The sequence below is a fragment of the Alosa pseudoharengus genome, unplaced genomic scaffold (genome assembly GCF_046254945.1).
Source record: "Alosa pseudoharengus isolate Yale_2024_CS ecotype anadromous, Long Island Sound unplaced genomic scaffold, YU_APseudo_1.1 YU_APseudo_1.1_scf_15, whole genome shotgun sequence".
NCBI lineage: Eukaryota > Metazoa > Chordata > Actinopteri > Clupeiformes > Clupeidae > Alosa > Alosa pseudoharengus.
The window spans coordinates 4055272-4071673 of NW_027468620.1; positions in this window are offsets into that span (position 1 = coordinate 4055272).

Below are 16402 nucleotides of genomic sequence, written 5' to 3' on the forward strand. Positions count from 1 at the left end.
TAATTTTCTTCTCAAAAACACATTTTGTTAAATATATTACTAACACATCTTTCTCTGCAAAAACACTGGAAATCTGACTCAAAATTAAATTATTCTGTCAAAGAATAACATTGTTTTCACTTCACAAGGTACATGCAGTCAATCAAAGTACACCAGGTTTCAAAATACTGGTACTTGTTGACATTACTTTCTTTGTTGGGAACTGTATGTCTACATGTTATGTTCACATTCAAAAGCATTCCAGTAAAAAGCAAATCAGTTTTTTTTCCTTTATACTGTTTACTACAGGAGGTACAGTAGAAATACTGTTTACAGTATGATAGAACAGAAAAGGTTTTATGGTATTGCTTACAGTGAACAAAATATCCATGAAACACACAAGAGCATTCTGAACAAAAAAACAACAGCAAAAAAGCCAGATAAAAAGGGGGGGGGGAAATAAAAAAAAAGCAAAATTACTGTATCTAATCTCTGCGATCTTCAGGGTTAGGCCACATGTTTTCATCAACATCACATTGATTACATGGTCAATGATAGTGGCACGAATTTCATTTCTGACAACTGTTCTTGCAGCCTTTGGAATGCCACCACCACGCATTCTTACACCTCTACCTTGCCCTCTCTTTGGGCCTGCTCTTCTCCCTGGCCCTGCTCCTCTCACTGCTCCTGCATCTCCCACTGCATCTCTCACTGCTCCTGCATCTCTCACAGCATCTCTCACTGCTCCTGCATCTCTCACTGGGCCTGCTCTTCTCCCTGGGCCCCTTGCTCTTCCTTTTCCTTGTCCAGACATTATAGTGTTTGTCTTTTTCTTTTTCTGTTTCTACCTCAAAGTCCTCCTTTTACTGTATAAGTGTCAATGTAATAGAAAAAATAACCCCTGCCACTGAGTCTATAAGCCAGACTGGAATCAGCTGTGGTTGGCCCAATTTACCCAACATAAATCAGTTGTGTGTCAATTATTCAATTGTTTGTTTATTATCAGCTGAGATATATTGTTTTTGAACTGAGATTTTTACTGTATCTAAGGTTTGGAATATTGTCTTTGCTATTGTGGGATGTTGTGTGTTAACATTCGTAAATACTGCAAAAACAATCCATAATTTTGTTGAGAGGTATAGCTTGTTTGTTAAGAAAATGTAAGCATTGTGGAAATGTGTTCACTGACTGCATATCGTGTGAAAACGACATGAAATGTGTGAATGTTATGGCCACAAAAGACTGATGCTGTGCTAATTGTATTTAGAGTTTTGAAAATGTGACAACTGGTTGGACAAACGCTTGTTAGCGACTGAAAAAAAACCTTTTTTAAAAGTTTTTAACCTTGTTAATGTAGCCGGACGAGTCCTTACCTGGAGCATAGTGATCGGTTTTGTTGTGTCTCGCTCCTGCCCCGCCTACTTCGTAAGTGGGTAATTGGCAGCTGTGCTCCATAAAAAGGGAGTGGGGCTATCCAGGGAGACGTCTGCTTTGTCCAGGGACGACTCTGACCGACCTATCGCCTATCCCCGACGTTTGGCTGTAGTTTGTTCCACCATTTGCTTCAGTAACAGCAGTCGCTGCTAAACTACTGGCTGGATATTCTCACGGCTGCTCTTTCCCCCGGTGTGCTCATCAATTCCAGCTTAGCAACATCACGGAGTGTTGCGCTGTCCGGGCTCCCTACATCTGACGTTAGCTGTTGCATGGATCTGTATGGTATCCTGATGTGGTGACGGCCTTGCTGTTTTGTTCCTGTTTGGGGTTTGCTGTGTGGAGCGCCTTCCGCTTCTCTCTGTGGCCTTCCATCGCTGCGTCTCTGATGCATAATTGCTAGCTAACCTGGTGGTGGCTATCTGCTTGGGCCTGTTTAGTGCGGACGTGCGTGTTTGTTGCATGAGTGTGCATGTGTGGGAGTTTGGTTTGCTTGCTGCTCTATTGATGCTCTGTGCTTTTCTCTGTATTTTGTTTTGTCTTTTTTGTACTCATTTGTTTTTGTTTGTTTTATACTGCATGTACTGTCAAGTGGGCTTTCCCTGTGTATGTTTCTTGTCTCTCCTGCTGGGGGCTGCATTGGGCGCATGTTGGGGGGTTTATTCTCCTCTGGTGGTGTTTATCCCTTATTGTGTGTGCTGTGTTAATTAGTTTAGATAAGTCACCTTTTCATTTTGATTTGCAGTGTGGTTTGAATCACAGATTTCGCCTCAGAGGCTTTGACATCTGCCCTCTATGGTAAGCCCAATCTACAGTAGTGTCAACATTGATCCTGACGATCTAGCATTACATGGTGTTGCTCTGTTATTGAAGTGCATGTACATTGATCCTGTTTTGAATAAATAAATTATTATAGTTTTGTATTGTAATCTCACGTCTCTGCCTATTATTCAGACTACCAACTTGTGTGACCCTAGTGGTAAACAGGAAATTATCAGGTTAATTTAACGGGTAGGTTCCTGGGTAACAGGGTATTAGAACCTGGTGACTGTTTATATACAAGGTAGGCTACTGTCACAATTTGCCGCTGCGAGCAGGGTAGTCTGAATTGGAGCAAAGGCGTGTGATTGTTTTCTGGTGTTTTTTTTTCCCTTCTTTGGATTATTTTTTTTTTGGGGGGGGGGGGGGAAAGGGGTGCAAAGTTGTGGTACATAGAACAGTGTGTTGCATGAGTGACTGTTTCTGTGTGTTGTATGAGTGGTTGTTTTGTGTTTGTGTGAGCGTTTGTCTGTGTCTTTTTTTTGGAACAAAACAGCAACGGCTGTCGTTTGAAGACCACCCGGCCATCTCCTTTGATTTTGGCTGTGACCGATCACCTTCTGTAAGTACAGTAATTTTCTATCATGGAACAGGAGGAGTTGCAAGAGCTTAGGGACATGATGGCGCAATTAAAAGCTGATAATGAACGGTTAAGGCAAGAACGTGCATCTGTTCCACAGCCTAGGCCAGGACAGCCTGATGCCCCCTCACTCCCGGTGACTGAAAGACTGGTCTTTTTGCCACGAGACCGGAAATGTCCCACCTTTAGTGGTAAAACTGGCATTAGCATAGATGAGTGGGTGGAAGAAGCACAGGCATGTATGCGTGCCCGGCACCTGTCTCCTATTGATCAGGCTTTCTTTCTTTTCGATCACCTCGTAGGGGAGCCGAGAGAAGAGATCAAATTTCGTTCTAATGCAGAGCGTAAGGACCCGGACAGAATTATTGCTATCCTGAGAGAGTTATACGGGTTTTCCGAGTCATATGTTGCCCTACAAGAGGCATTTTTCTCTAGAAAGCAACAGGAAGGAGAGACCCTGCAGGAATTCTCTTTAGCTTTATTGAATTTAATGGGAAGAGTTCAGCAGTCTGCTCCTGATGCAGTGCCCAATGCTGAGGTTCTACTGCGGGACCAATTCACAGAGCATGTTCTTGATGGGGCCCTGCGACGAGAACTTAAACAATTAGTGCGAAGGCAGCCACTCTTCACTTTGCTAGAAGTGCGGGCAGAGGCCATCCGGTGGGAACGGGAGGGATTGCCAGGGGGCGCCAGAGGACGTAGTTACTCTCTCCCATCCACCCACGGCATTCAGTATGGCGTTCAGGGGGGATCTCGCTCGCCTGCGGGCAGCCAGTCACGTGATTCTGAACTTAGTGAGTTGAAGGAACTCCTTAAGCAACAACAAGACCAGTTGAATCAGTTGACACGGAGCATTGCTTCACTTCAGGGGGCTCATCAGGCTCGCCGCCTTTCCGCAGCCAGACAGTGATTTGTCGTAGGTGCCAGCGTCCTGGGCATTTTGCGCAGGACTGCGATGGAGAGCGAGTCCACCCCCGCTCACAGTCCCTTGATCCTGCTTCCCGATCGTTTAGCGGGTCCCAAAAGTCTGCTTCAGCCCCGGCGGAAAACTAGCACCCACCGAATTGCAGAGCCACAGTTCGGGTGGGGAGTCTATTAGCTCAGAGGGATTTGGTGGTAGGTCAGGTATGTCCAGCTTAATGTCGTCATGTCCCCATTTGGACGTATGTATTGGTGGGGTGCACGTGCCCTGCCTAATAGACACCGGATCTATGGTGTCTACGATTACCGAGACATTCTTTCAGAAGCATTTTGAGCCGTTGGGCCAGAGTAGTCTCAGGCCATGTCATTGGCTCCAACTCCGTGCAGCTAATGGGCTTGCCATCCCCTACATGGGCTACACAGAGTTGGAGGTTGAGCTTTGTGGTAAGTTGATACCAAATTGTGGGATCTTGGTTGTCAAGGATCCCCCAGGTGGCCTAAGTCCTAACATTCCTGGGGTGCTCGGAATGAACGTCCTTAGAAAGTGCTACCGGGAACTCTTTGGGCAATATGGCTCATCTTTGTTTGAAGTGCCACCAATATCTCAGGCCCCAATCCCCCTCTTTCAGGCATTCCAACGCTGCCATGTAGCTGAGACGCAGTGCCCTCCAAACTTGTTTGGCCGAGTTAAGGTGCGAGGGCGGAGGGCCTGTCATGTCCCTGGGGAGACCATGAAGTTAATTCTATCCACCTGTTCTGCTCAATATGCCAGTGGCACGGTCCTGTTTGAACCCCCAGAGTCTGGCCTACCTACAGGGCTGCTTGCTTCTCCGGCCTTGGTAAAAGTTGTACATGGCACAGTGTGCATCCCAGTAGTTAATGTGGGTACCACTGATGTTTTGCTATACCCACGCACCCACTTAGGTACGCTGCAATGTGTCCATGTAGTAAGTCTACCTGCAGGGGTGACTGAAGTCCCACCTGTAACTGCTACTGTTGCGTCTCACTCAGCCCAGGTTGTGAAACCTACTATTCCAGACCAGATAAGGGAAATTGAGTTGCCATCTCTATCTAGTGTAGAGCAGGAGCAAGTCCAGGCACTGCTGGGGAGGTTCCACACTGTGTTCTCCTCCCACGATGGGGACTTGGGCTGCACTGACCTTTTGTCACATGACATTCCCCTTATAGACGATGTTCCTATTCGACAGAGGTATCGGAGAATACCCCCATCCGACTATGAGCTGGTAAAGGCCCATATTAATCAGTTACTTGAATCCAGTGTGATCAGAGAGAGCTGCAGCCCCTATGCCTCACCTGTAGTCATAGTTAAAAAGAAAGACGGTGCTTTACGCTTATGTGTGGACTACCGCCAATTAAACTCTAAGACTAGGAAGGATGCATTTCCGCTGCCTCGCATTGAGGAGTCTTTGGACGCTTTGACGGGGGCCCCATTGGTTCTCCACTATGGATCTAGCTAGTGGATACAACCAGGTCCCAGTTACGGAAAAGGACAAAGCCAAGACCGCCTTTTGTACCCCATTTGGGTTGTTTGAATGGAATCGCATGCCATTTGGGCTCTGCAATGCTCCCTCAACGTTCCAGCGGCTCATGCAGCGGCTTTTTGGTGACCAGCAGTGTCAGTCTTTGTTGCTCTACTTGGACAATATTGTCGTATTCTCGTCCACAGTGTCTCAACACTTGGAGCACTTGGAGCTGGTTCTGAGCCGGCTGCAGAGCGAGGGTCTCAAGGCCAAATTAAGCAAGTGTGCTTTCTTCCAGAGGAGGATGAAATACCTCGGCCATGTTGTATCTGACCAGGGTGTGGCCACAGACCCTAGTAAGATTGAGGTTGTGGAACAGTGGCAACGCCCCACCACAGTTTCAGAGTTGCGATCTTTTCTTGGGTTCGCCAGTTATTATCGGCGGTTTGTAGAGGGGTTTGCAAAATTGGCAGCCCCTCTACACAAATTGGTGGCTGAACAGGTAGGCCATAAGGGAAGGCACCCCAGAAGAAAATGCACGGATAGCAGCAAGTTTTGAGGCCTTGAAGGGTAAACTAACCGCTGCCCCAGTACTGGCTTATGCAGACTTTTCCCTGCCCTTTGTCCTGGAGGTGGACGCCAGCTATGGGGGACTGGGCACCGTCCTTTCCCAGGAGCAAGGAGGTAAGGTGCGACCTATTGCCTACGCTAGTTGCGGTCTTCGGCCCACGGAGCGTAATATGACTAATTATAGTTCCATGAAATTGGAATTTTTGGCACTCAAGTGGGCCGTGACTGAGAAATTTAGGGAGTACTTGTGGGGAAATAAGTGTGTTGTCTTTACTGACAACAACCCCCTCAACCATCTCAGATCGGCAAAGTTAGGGGCGACTGAACAGCGCTGGGCGGCAGAGCTAGCGTCTTTCAACCTTGAGCTTCGGTAGAGGTCAGGAAAAAGTAACGTTAATGCGGACGCCCTGTGTGACGCCCCAGTGGGCGTGGCTTCCTCCCTGCGCTACGTTGTGTTGTCTTGTGTCTGTTTGCAGGTGGTCGGTATGCTGACTGATTGTGATTGGCTGATTAAGGAGGATGGTGTACCGGTGCACAGGTCACGTGACCCCTTTTTAAGGCCTCCGGTTTCCATTCTGAAGGGGCAGCAGCACGAGGCGTTTGCCTTTGTTCAACCTGGGTTGTGTGCCTCTTGAAGGACTTTATGCTCAGTCGCTGCCTACACCTGCCATCGATTGTATTTTGTCTATCTTGTTGGTCGCAAAATAAACTGTTCACGCTTGCTAGACTACTCCGTGCCTCCTCCATGTTATTTCCCCTTCTGGGCGTAACATAAGTGGGGGCTCGTCTAAAAAAAAAAAAAAAAAAAACTTTTGGAGCTTTTGGATTTCGGTCTTTCAGATTTTGGATTTAGATGTCGCGTCTTCAGTGAGTTTATCGAAGAGTGCCTATTGTTAAGTGCGTCGCACTTTTGTTTGAAGGGGGACGGAGTGTGTATAATTCGCTGGCAAGCGGTAACTTTGATTTGGTTCGTAATATTTGCAATCCTTTTTGCTTGATTAAATTGGATGGTTTCTTGAGTAGCTGTTTTTGTGCTGCTTAATATAACCGCATGCTTTTTTCCTTAACTTTGTTAAATTTGTGCGTAATTTGATTCACTTCCTCGCCCGATTGGTAGGCAAAGTGTGCATCCTTGGGTGCACAGTTTGTTTTGTTTGTTTGTTATTTTTGGATGGCACGGGGCCTAGTAGCAGTCGTCTCGGGGGCACTTCCGATTCCTGCGGAGTTGTCTGTTAACCAACAACTCTTTCGCGCTTGCGGGCTTTGGACCAGCGGGTCCTAGTGCTTAAAATCCCCGGCCTCACGCTGTTTGAAGACTAGGGTCCACGATTTAGTGGGTTTTGGGGGGTTTAGAAGGGCGTTGGAAGTCACTTTCCTCTGAAATCACGCCTATTCGTTTGATTTTTGAATTTGTTATAGTCGATTGATTTGGTTTGGCCTACGTCATGGCTTCTCAAATTGTTACTGATTTTGTGCAGGCTCCGTCCATGGCTCTTCTTAACACAATGAACAAAGACCACCTGTTAGAGGTTGCGGAGAGTTATGATATCGTGGTAACGTTAATGCAGCGGAGATTGAAGGAGACGACCAAAAGTGTCGTCGTTGCTGGTTTGGTGGAACAGCGGATACTGCCAGCGTCTGCAGTGTCTGTTGAGCCACCACTGTCTAGCTTGACTTTCGAGGAGCAAAAGGCCCTTTTGGCATTTGAACGTGAGACTGAGTTGGAGCGTTTGCGTTTAATTCAGGAGGCTGAGTCTAGTAGGCAAAATTTGGAAAAGGTGCGCTTAGACATTGAACAGCAGCGCCTCAATCTAATTAGAGAGGGAAAGATGCCAGGCCAGTACAACCCTCCTGCTGAATTGAATGTGGCGAAACATTTGCGTTTAGTCCCGCCATTTAATGAGTCTGATATTGATGCATTTTTTCAGCTGTTTGAACGAGTCGCCGATACTCATGCTTGGTCAGACATTGAGCGAACTTTGCTCCTTCAATGTGTTCTGACCGGCCGAGCTCAGCGCGTGTATTCCGCCTTGTCCGCTGACGACAGTCAGATTTATGAGAAAGTAAAATCTGCTGTACTGAAGTCTTATGAGCTAGTACCAGAGGCGTATCGTCATCGTTTTCGTTCTATGCGGACAAAACCTGGTCAGTCTCATATGGAGTTTGTGCGGGACTTAACATTACAATTTGGTCGGTGGCGTAAATCAGCTAATATTAACACAATGGAGCAATTAATTGATTTGGTCCTACTAGAACAGTTTAAGCAGATACTCTCTGAACATATTACGACTTTTATGATGGAGCGCGACCGCTCCTCAGGCTGCTGTGCTGGCTGACGAGTGGGAGATTGCGCATCGTACTCGCCCGGCTACTGTGAAGGGCGAATATTTTCGTCCGCGTCCAAGTGTTTTACCACCTGTAGGCTCAGTTCACGACCGACGTCCCACTCAGTATTCGCCGCCTCTGCGTGATCTGATGTGTAATTATTGTATGGGGCGAGGGCACTGGAAGACTGATTGTCCGGTGTTGAAGGCTAAAAGTAAACCGCGAGCCTTTTTTGCCAAACCGTCGGTCCTGGCTGTCAATGTGCCTGCGACCCCGGCTTCGGTGACGCCTACTGACCGGCCTGCGTCTACATCTCTGTGTGCGGCAGAAGGTGATGAGACGTTCGAGCCGTTTATTTCCGAGGGCTTTGTGTCACTTCCTGGTAGTGATGACAAAGTCCCTGTGAGAATTTTGCGAGATACCGGAGCAAGCAGCTCTTTTATTCTCGAGTCTGCATTGCCATTCTCCTCAAAGACCTACACGGGTAACTCGTTACTGATTTGTGGCATAGGCCTGAATACGTTATCGGTGCCGCTGCATACAGTGCGCCTGGAGTGCGAGCTTGTGCAGGACGAAGTTGAGTTGGCTGTTAGGCCTGCTCTACCAGTTAATAACATTTCATTGGTCTTGGGCAATAATCTCGCGGGGAAACGAATTTGGTCTGAGTTAGTGCCACCCTTGGTGGTTAGTGAAAAGCCGCTCTCTATAGGAGACTCTGATGAGAGTGTGAAACATTTTCCCGAAGTATTCCCTGCGTGTGCTGAGAGTGCTGGTAGAGCGGAGTCAGTCAAACCCGATAACACGTTTTCACTGGCTGATTACCCTTGTTCGGTCAGTCGTGAAGAAATGTCATTGGAACAGCAAAACGACGAGACTCTTAGCCCGCTTTTCAAACTGGTAAACAGCGACGAAATTCGGAGTAAAGCCACAGGTTATTATGTTAAAGACGGAGTGTTACTGAGAAAGTGGTCTCCGCATGACCATCTCCTCGTTGGTGATCCGATCGTCCAGGTTGTTGTGCCTGTAAAATTCCGTGCACTTGTGCTGCAGACCGCGCACGACAAACTGGCCGGACACGCGGGTGTCAAAAAAACATATGATCGGGTTCTGAGATACTTTTACTGGCTGCGCATCAAGCGTGATGTGGCCAGTTTTGTGAAGACGTGTAATACGTGTCAATTGACGAGCAAGCCCAATTTGGTCCTAAAACCGGCCCCTCTTCGCCCAATACCGTTTGAGTGTCAACCATTTGAGCACCTTATAATTGACTGCGTTGGTCCTTTGCCCCGTGCAAAAAGTGGTTGCGAGTACCTGCTCACGGTTATGTGTCAGGTCACTCGTTACCCAGCCGCCTACCCTTTGCGCTCGATCAATTCGAAGTCAATTGTTAAGGCTCTTAGCCAATTTATATCTATTTTCGGGTTGCCGAGAATTGTACAGTCTGATCGCGGCAGTAATTTTACTTCTAGTCTGTTTGCTGAAGTGCTTCGACAATTGGGTATTAAACAAAATCTGGCGACCGCATATCACGCTCAGAGCCAAGGCGCTCTCGAGCGCTTTCATTCAACTTTGAAGTCCCTGCTCCGCGCATATTGTGTTGAGCTGAATTGTGATTGGGAAGAGGGCCTTCCCTGGCTGATGCTGGCAGCCAGGGAGGTTACTCACGAGAGCACGGGTTTTAGCCCGAACGACCTTGTCTTTGCGCACCGAGTGCGTGTTTTACTATCTACTCTTCACGATCAGTGGGCTGATTTGGATCCACCAGATAATTTGTCTGATTATGTCTCGGGGTTTCGCCGTAGACTTTCTTCAGCGTGGAGACTGGCTAGTGACCGGTTGGGGGTGTCGCAGAAAAAAATGAAAAAACTGTTTGACCGTCGCTCCGAACATCGAGTGTTTAGTGTGGGGGACCGGGTGCTTGCGCTTCTCCCTGTCGTCGGTTCGCCGTTACAGGCTAAATACGCGGGGCCATATACAGTCCTGCGTTGTGGTTTAAATGACAACTATGTGCTCTCGACCCCCGATAGGGGAAGGAGAACACGGAGGTGTCACCTGAATCTTCTCAAGCCTTTTTACCATCGCGACCTCGACAAGCGTATTGTTTCGCCAGTCCAACCCGTGGTGCTGGTGGACAGCTCCCCGTTTTCAAGTGCTGTTCATTCGACGGTGGCAGCGCCGGATGAAGAGTTGAAAACGGTGGATGACTGTGTTTTGCAGGGTCGTTTGAAAAATTCGGACACATTAAAAAACTTGTCCCCAGTTCTTAAACATCTAGACCCGAAACAAACACAAGAGTTAACTGACTTATTAAAGGAATTCTTAGTTCTGTTTTCAGACGTGCCTACTCAGACCAATGTGTTAGAGCACGATATTAACGTTGGGGATGCTGAACCCATCCGCCAACGTTTCTATTGTGTTCCCTTAGAGAAAAGGGATGTTTTGGAGAAGGAGGTTCAGTATTTGCTAGATAATGGGTTGGCTGAGCCTTCATTCTCGAGCTGGTCGTCGCCCTGCCTCCTCGTTAAGAAGTCTGATGGTACTTTTCGTTTCTGTACCGATTACAGGAAACTTAACGCCGTAACCAAGCCTGACCTGTTTCCTCTACCCCGAATAGAGGATTGCGTAGACCAGGTAGGGTCTGCGAAATTCGTTACAAAACTAGACCTGTTGAAGGGGTATTGGCAGGTATTGTTAACAGAGAGGGCACGCGAACTGTCAGCGTTTATTACGCATAATGGGTTGTTTTCTTATCGTGTTATGAGTTTTGGCCTCCGCAACGCGCCGGCTTGTTTTCAACGATTAATGAACCGTGTTGTGGCTGGTTTAGAGGGGGTGACAGTGTACCTTGACGACGTGGTTCTTGTGAGCAACGACTGGCCGTCTCATTTGAAGCGGCTGCGCTCGCTTTTTGACCGCCTTGCTCAGGCACGGCTCACGGTCAACCTAGTGAAGTGTGAGTTCGCTGGGGCGACCGTGACCTACCTGGGCAAGGTGTTAGGACAGGGGCAAGTGCGTCCCATACGAGCGAAAGTGAGGGCAATCGATAACTTCCCAGTTCCAGAAACTAAACGCGAGCTAATGCGTTTCCTGGGGATGGTTGGTTTTTATCGCTGTTTTTGTAGAAACTTTTCGTCGGTGGTCGCTCCCTTAACGGATTTACTCAAGTCAAAGGCATTGTTTGTTTGGACTGATGATTGTCAAAAAGCGTTCGACAGCGTAAAGACGCTCTTAACCTCCGCGCCTGTCTTGCTGGCACCCCAGCTTGAAAAGCCTTTCAAAATTCAAGTGGATGCCAGCAAGGTCGGTGCTGGAGCTGTGTTAATTCAGGAAGACGATGATTGCGTTGAACATCCAGTTTGCTTCTTTTCGCGGAAGTTTGCGTCTTATCAGAAAAACTATTCAGTTATTGAAAAGGAGGCCCTCGCATTGATTTGGGCGCTTCAACATTTTGAAGTGTATGTTAGTGGGCGTGGTTTACCTGTTGTTATTTATAGCGACCATAATCCTTTGACATTTCTGCACTCTTTCCAGAATCCCAACAAACGGCTGATGAGGTGGTGTCTCTTTCTTCAGCCGTATAATCTGGATGTTCGGCACATTAAAGGCCCAGAGAACATAGTGGCAGATGCTCTCTCGCGTGCCCCAGAGTGTGCAGAATGAGTGTGTGAGTGTCTGTGTGGATGTGTGGGATTGGATGTATGTTTGTGTCTAGGTTAGTATGCCTTCTCAGTTCTCATATTACTATTCAGCTGATGCTGATGGTGGGTGGATTGGGCAGTCTCTAGCCTTTGTCTTTAGTCTATAGTGTTTATGTCTGCTTTTGGATATTCTTTGATTGTGATTACGTTGATGTTCAGGAAACTGATTGTTTCCTGTTTAGAAGGGGGAGGGTGTGACGCCCCAGTGGGCGTGGCTTCCTCCCTGCGCTACGTTGTGTTGTCTTGTGTCTGTTTGCAGGTGGTCGGTATGCTGACTGATTGTGATTGGCTGATTAAGGAGGATGGTGTACCGGTGCACAGGTCACATGACCCCTTTTTAAGGCCTCCGGTTTCCATTCTGAAGGGGCAGCAGCACGAGGCGTTTGCCTTTGTTAAACCTGGGTTGTGTGCCTCTTGAAGGACTTTATGCTCAGTCGCTGCCTACACCTGCCATCGATTGTATTTTGTCTATCTTGTTGGTCGCAAAATAAACTGTTCACGCTTGCTAGACTACTCCATGCCTCCTCCATGTTATTTCCCCTTCTGGGCGTAACACCCTGTCACGGCAAAACACCACCAATTCCGAACTTGGAAGTTTACTCTCTGGTACTGCCATCCCAGCTTCCTTGCAACAAGCCATAGGACAGCAGCCGACCATATAAGTGAGTCAGGACTTAATTTCGGTGCTCCCTAGTTACACCCTGGCTGAGTTGCATTCTCTGCAGCAGGCTGATCCCGTTTTGGGAAAGGCCCTGGTCTTCTGGCGGCGGAAGACGCGGCCTGGTCCTGATGAACGCCGTCAGCTCTCCAAACAGGCTTTGACCCTGCTTAGTCAGTGGGACCGCTTAGTGGAGCATGATGGTGTGTTGTACCGGCGCGTGTTCCGCCGGGACGGAGGTGAGGAGACTTTACAATTGGTCCTACCTACTGTATTGCGGCAGGAAGTGTTGACACAAGTCCACGAACAACATGGCCACCAAGGTATCGAGCGTACCACCGAATTATTACGGCTACGCTGTTATTGGCCAGGTATGTCCGCAGACGTGGTCCGCTGGTGCCAGCAGTGCGAGAGATGTCAGCTGGCTAAGGACCAGGGGCGATTCTAGACCTAGAGCTTTGCTGGGGCACAGGCCCCCAACTCCCAATACATTAAAAAAAAATAATAATAACTGTGCGCGCAATATGAATAAATGGCTAGCCTGATTTGGACCATCACATATCTCCCCTAGGTCACAGACATCCTCCTCCATACTCTGAATAGTTTTACGCCTAGCCCCCATCATGTCCTCATCCGTTTCTTGCCTGTCTCTCCTCCTCCTCCTCCTCCTGCCTGGTATTGGACTGCCCAGCCTGTGCTCTTTCTCCCCTCTCCTCTCCCTCTCTTCGACCTTCTCCTCCTCCTCCTCCTCCTCCAGCACTCTCTCCCTCAATTGTTGTAGCAGCCACTATCCAGCAACATCCAAACACATAGGCATAAGTAGGCCTATACTCACATGCATTAATTTAATAGGTTTTCCTACTAACACAAGGGAAGCTTATTTTTAGTCAAAAGTGAGATATACTTCCCTCCCAGGCAAGGGTCCTATATACATCCTGGCAATACTGCAGTTCTTTGTAGCTTAAATAGCCTACTAAAGCCTTCTGACTTTTGGTGATAATTTGCAAATGTAACCTATAATAATCTACACAGATGGCTATTCTGATTCTGTGTATATTATTATAGGCTACATTTTCAAATGCAGCAAACGTATTTAAGTTTGCCATTAAACCATTGATCAAATCACAGCACTGGCTATTACCAGCATAAATGTTAATGTTACCGTTAATGTGGGCAAAATTATCATACCTCCCTCATCCTCCTCACTGTTCCTCTCCCTCTGTTCAGGAAGAATTTTCTGATGTCCATCTCTGAATACTCAGAAGGCTGTGTAAGCTGGTAAACTGTTGCTAAATTTAGGCTACAATGACACTAAGCATTGAAAAACAGATGCTAGTTATGTTATGTTACCCTAACACTCTCTAACAGCGATCAACTTGTAATTTTTTCTGTCAAACAAGTTGTGAATTTTCTGTCAAACAAGTTGTGAATTTAAACAGGGGACGACTTACTCTATGCTCAAAGTGATTCCACAATCCACAGTGTATGTGTGTGCAGTACAACGAAACACTCGGAAGAATCATGTGAACGATTTTCATTGGTTGTTGCGTTCAATCTTAGCCAGCTACAGAGGTGCTATTTCCTGATTGGCTATTATGCCCCCTTTCTTTATTCCTTGTTTTTTTTTTATTATTGGCTGGTAAGTGACAGACTCGAGCCATGATTAAAGCAGGCACGGAGATGCGCTCATGAATGCCGTTTCCAGCTAGAGCCGCGCTAGAATTTTACTGGGGCACTGGAGACTTTTACTAAGGCACGTGCCCCAGTGAATAAGGTCTAGTGACGCCCCTGCTAAGGACACTCTACCAGCTACCCGTAGCTTTATGGGCCACTTGCTAGCTGGTCGTCCAAATGAAATTCTCGCAATCGATTTTACAGTTCTGGAACCCTCTATGTCCAGCCATGAGAACATTCTGGTGTTAACGGATGTCTTCAGCAAGTACACCTTGGCAGTACCAACTAGGGACCAGCGTGCAGTGACTGTAGCCAAAGTCCTTGTGGGGGAGTGGTTTTGTAAGTTTGGGGAGCCTGGACGTATTCACTCAGACCAGGGGAGAAGCTTTGAATCGCTTCTCCTTCAACAACTATGTACCTTGTACGGGGTACAGAAGTCTCGCACTACTCCATACCACCCGGCCGGAAATGGCCAGTGCGAACGTTTCAACCGTACGCTTCATAACCTGTTGCGTACCCTGCCCGTCTCTAAGAAAAGACACTGGGCATCCTGTCTCCCTCAGGTGCTGTTTTGTTACAACAGCACCCCTCATCAAGTGACTGGGGAGTCCCCTTTCTATCTCATGTTTGGCCAGGAGCCGCGTCTTCCAATTGATTTTCTGCTTGGCCAGGTCTCAGAACCAACGGCCGGGAGTGTGCATGATTGGGTCCTGGAGCATCAAACTCGGCTGCAGGTAGCGTTTGAGGGGGCACTGGAATGCCTACAGGTGGCAGCAGACCGTCGTAAGGCCCGACATGACCTGAATGTTCGTGATGCACCACTGGAGGAGGGTCAAAGGGTTTATCTCCGAGATCTTGCCGTACGGGGCCGGCACAAGATCCATGACCTGTGGAGTCCAGTGGTACATCAGGTCATGAAGGCACCTCCGCAAGGAGGCTCGGTTTATACCATAGCACCTGTGGGTAACCTACAACAACTTAAGCATGTTCATCGTACGCTGTTAAAGGCGTGTGTTGTAAGAAACCCTGCGGCCGACAGTCTGCCAGGTGACCCGCAAACACCATGTGCTTCACCTACAAACGGTGACAAATTGGATGATGATGATGATGAGGACTTGCTGGTTTTGGTCCCTGGATCATTTCAACCCTCCAGCAGGCCAGTAGTAGACCTTGCCCCAACCACTCCTGTTGATCCAGGCAGGGGAGCGAGCCCCATGGCCTCAGCTGCTCTCAGTCCAGCATCCTCACCTGCAGCTACTGAAGTAGGTTTGCGACGGACAATGCGAACAACAGCTGGGAAGCATTCCAATCCTATCCGGCTACCGCAAGCCGTAGGGGAACGGATAGAGAATGTTCCCCATTTAATCCCTTAAGTTTAGCGTCTTGGGTTCAGGGTAGGGTCAGTACTTTACTTAATTCATCGGAACGACGACTCAAAACGGGGGGGGGGGGGGGTAGATTGTAGCCGGACGAGTCCTTACCTGGAGCATAGTGATCGGTTTTGTTGTGTCTCGCTCCTGCCCCGCCTACTTCGTAAGTGGGTAATTGGCAGCTGTGCTCCATAAAAAGGGAGTGGGCTATCCAGGGAGACGTCTGCTTTGTCCAGGGACGACTCTGACCGACCTATCGCCTATCCCCGACGTTTGGCTGTAGTTTGTTCCACCATTTGCTCCAGTAACAGCAGTCGCTGCTAAACTACTGGCTGGATATTCTCACGGCTGCTCTTTCCCCCGGTGTGCTCATCAATTCCAGCTTAGCAACATCACGGAGTGTTGCGCTGTCCGGGCTCCCTACATCTGACGTTAGCTGTTGCATGGATCTGTATGGTATCCTGATGTGGTGACGGCCTTGCTGTTTTGTTCCTGTTTGGGGTTTGCTGTGTGGAGTGCCTTCCGCTTCTCTCTGTGGCCTTCCATCGCTGCGTCTCTGATGCATAGTTGCTAGCTAACCTGGTGGTGGCTATCTGCTTGGGCCTGTTTAGTGCGGACGTGCGTGTTTGTTGCATGAGTGTGCATGTGTGGGAGTTTGGTTTGCTTGCTGCTCTATTGATGCTCTGTGCTTTTCTCTGTATTTTGTTTTGTCTTATTTGTACTCATTTGTTTTTGTTTGTTTTATACTGCATGTACTGTCAAGTGGGCTTTCCCTGTGTATGTTTCTTGTCTCTCCTGCTGGGGGCTGCATTGGGCGCATTTTGGAGGGTTTATTCTCCTCTGGTGGTGTTTATCCCTTATTGTGTGTGCTGTGTTAATTAGTTTAGATAAGT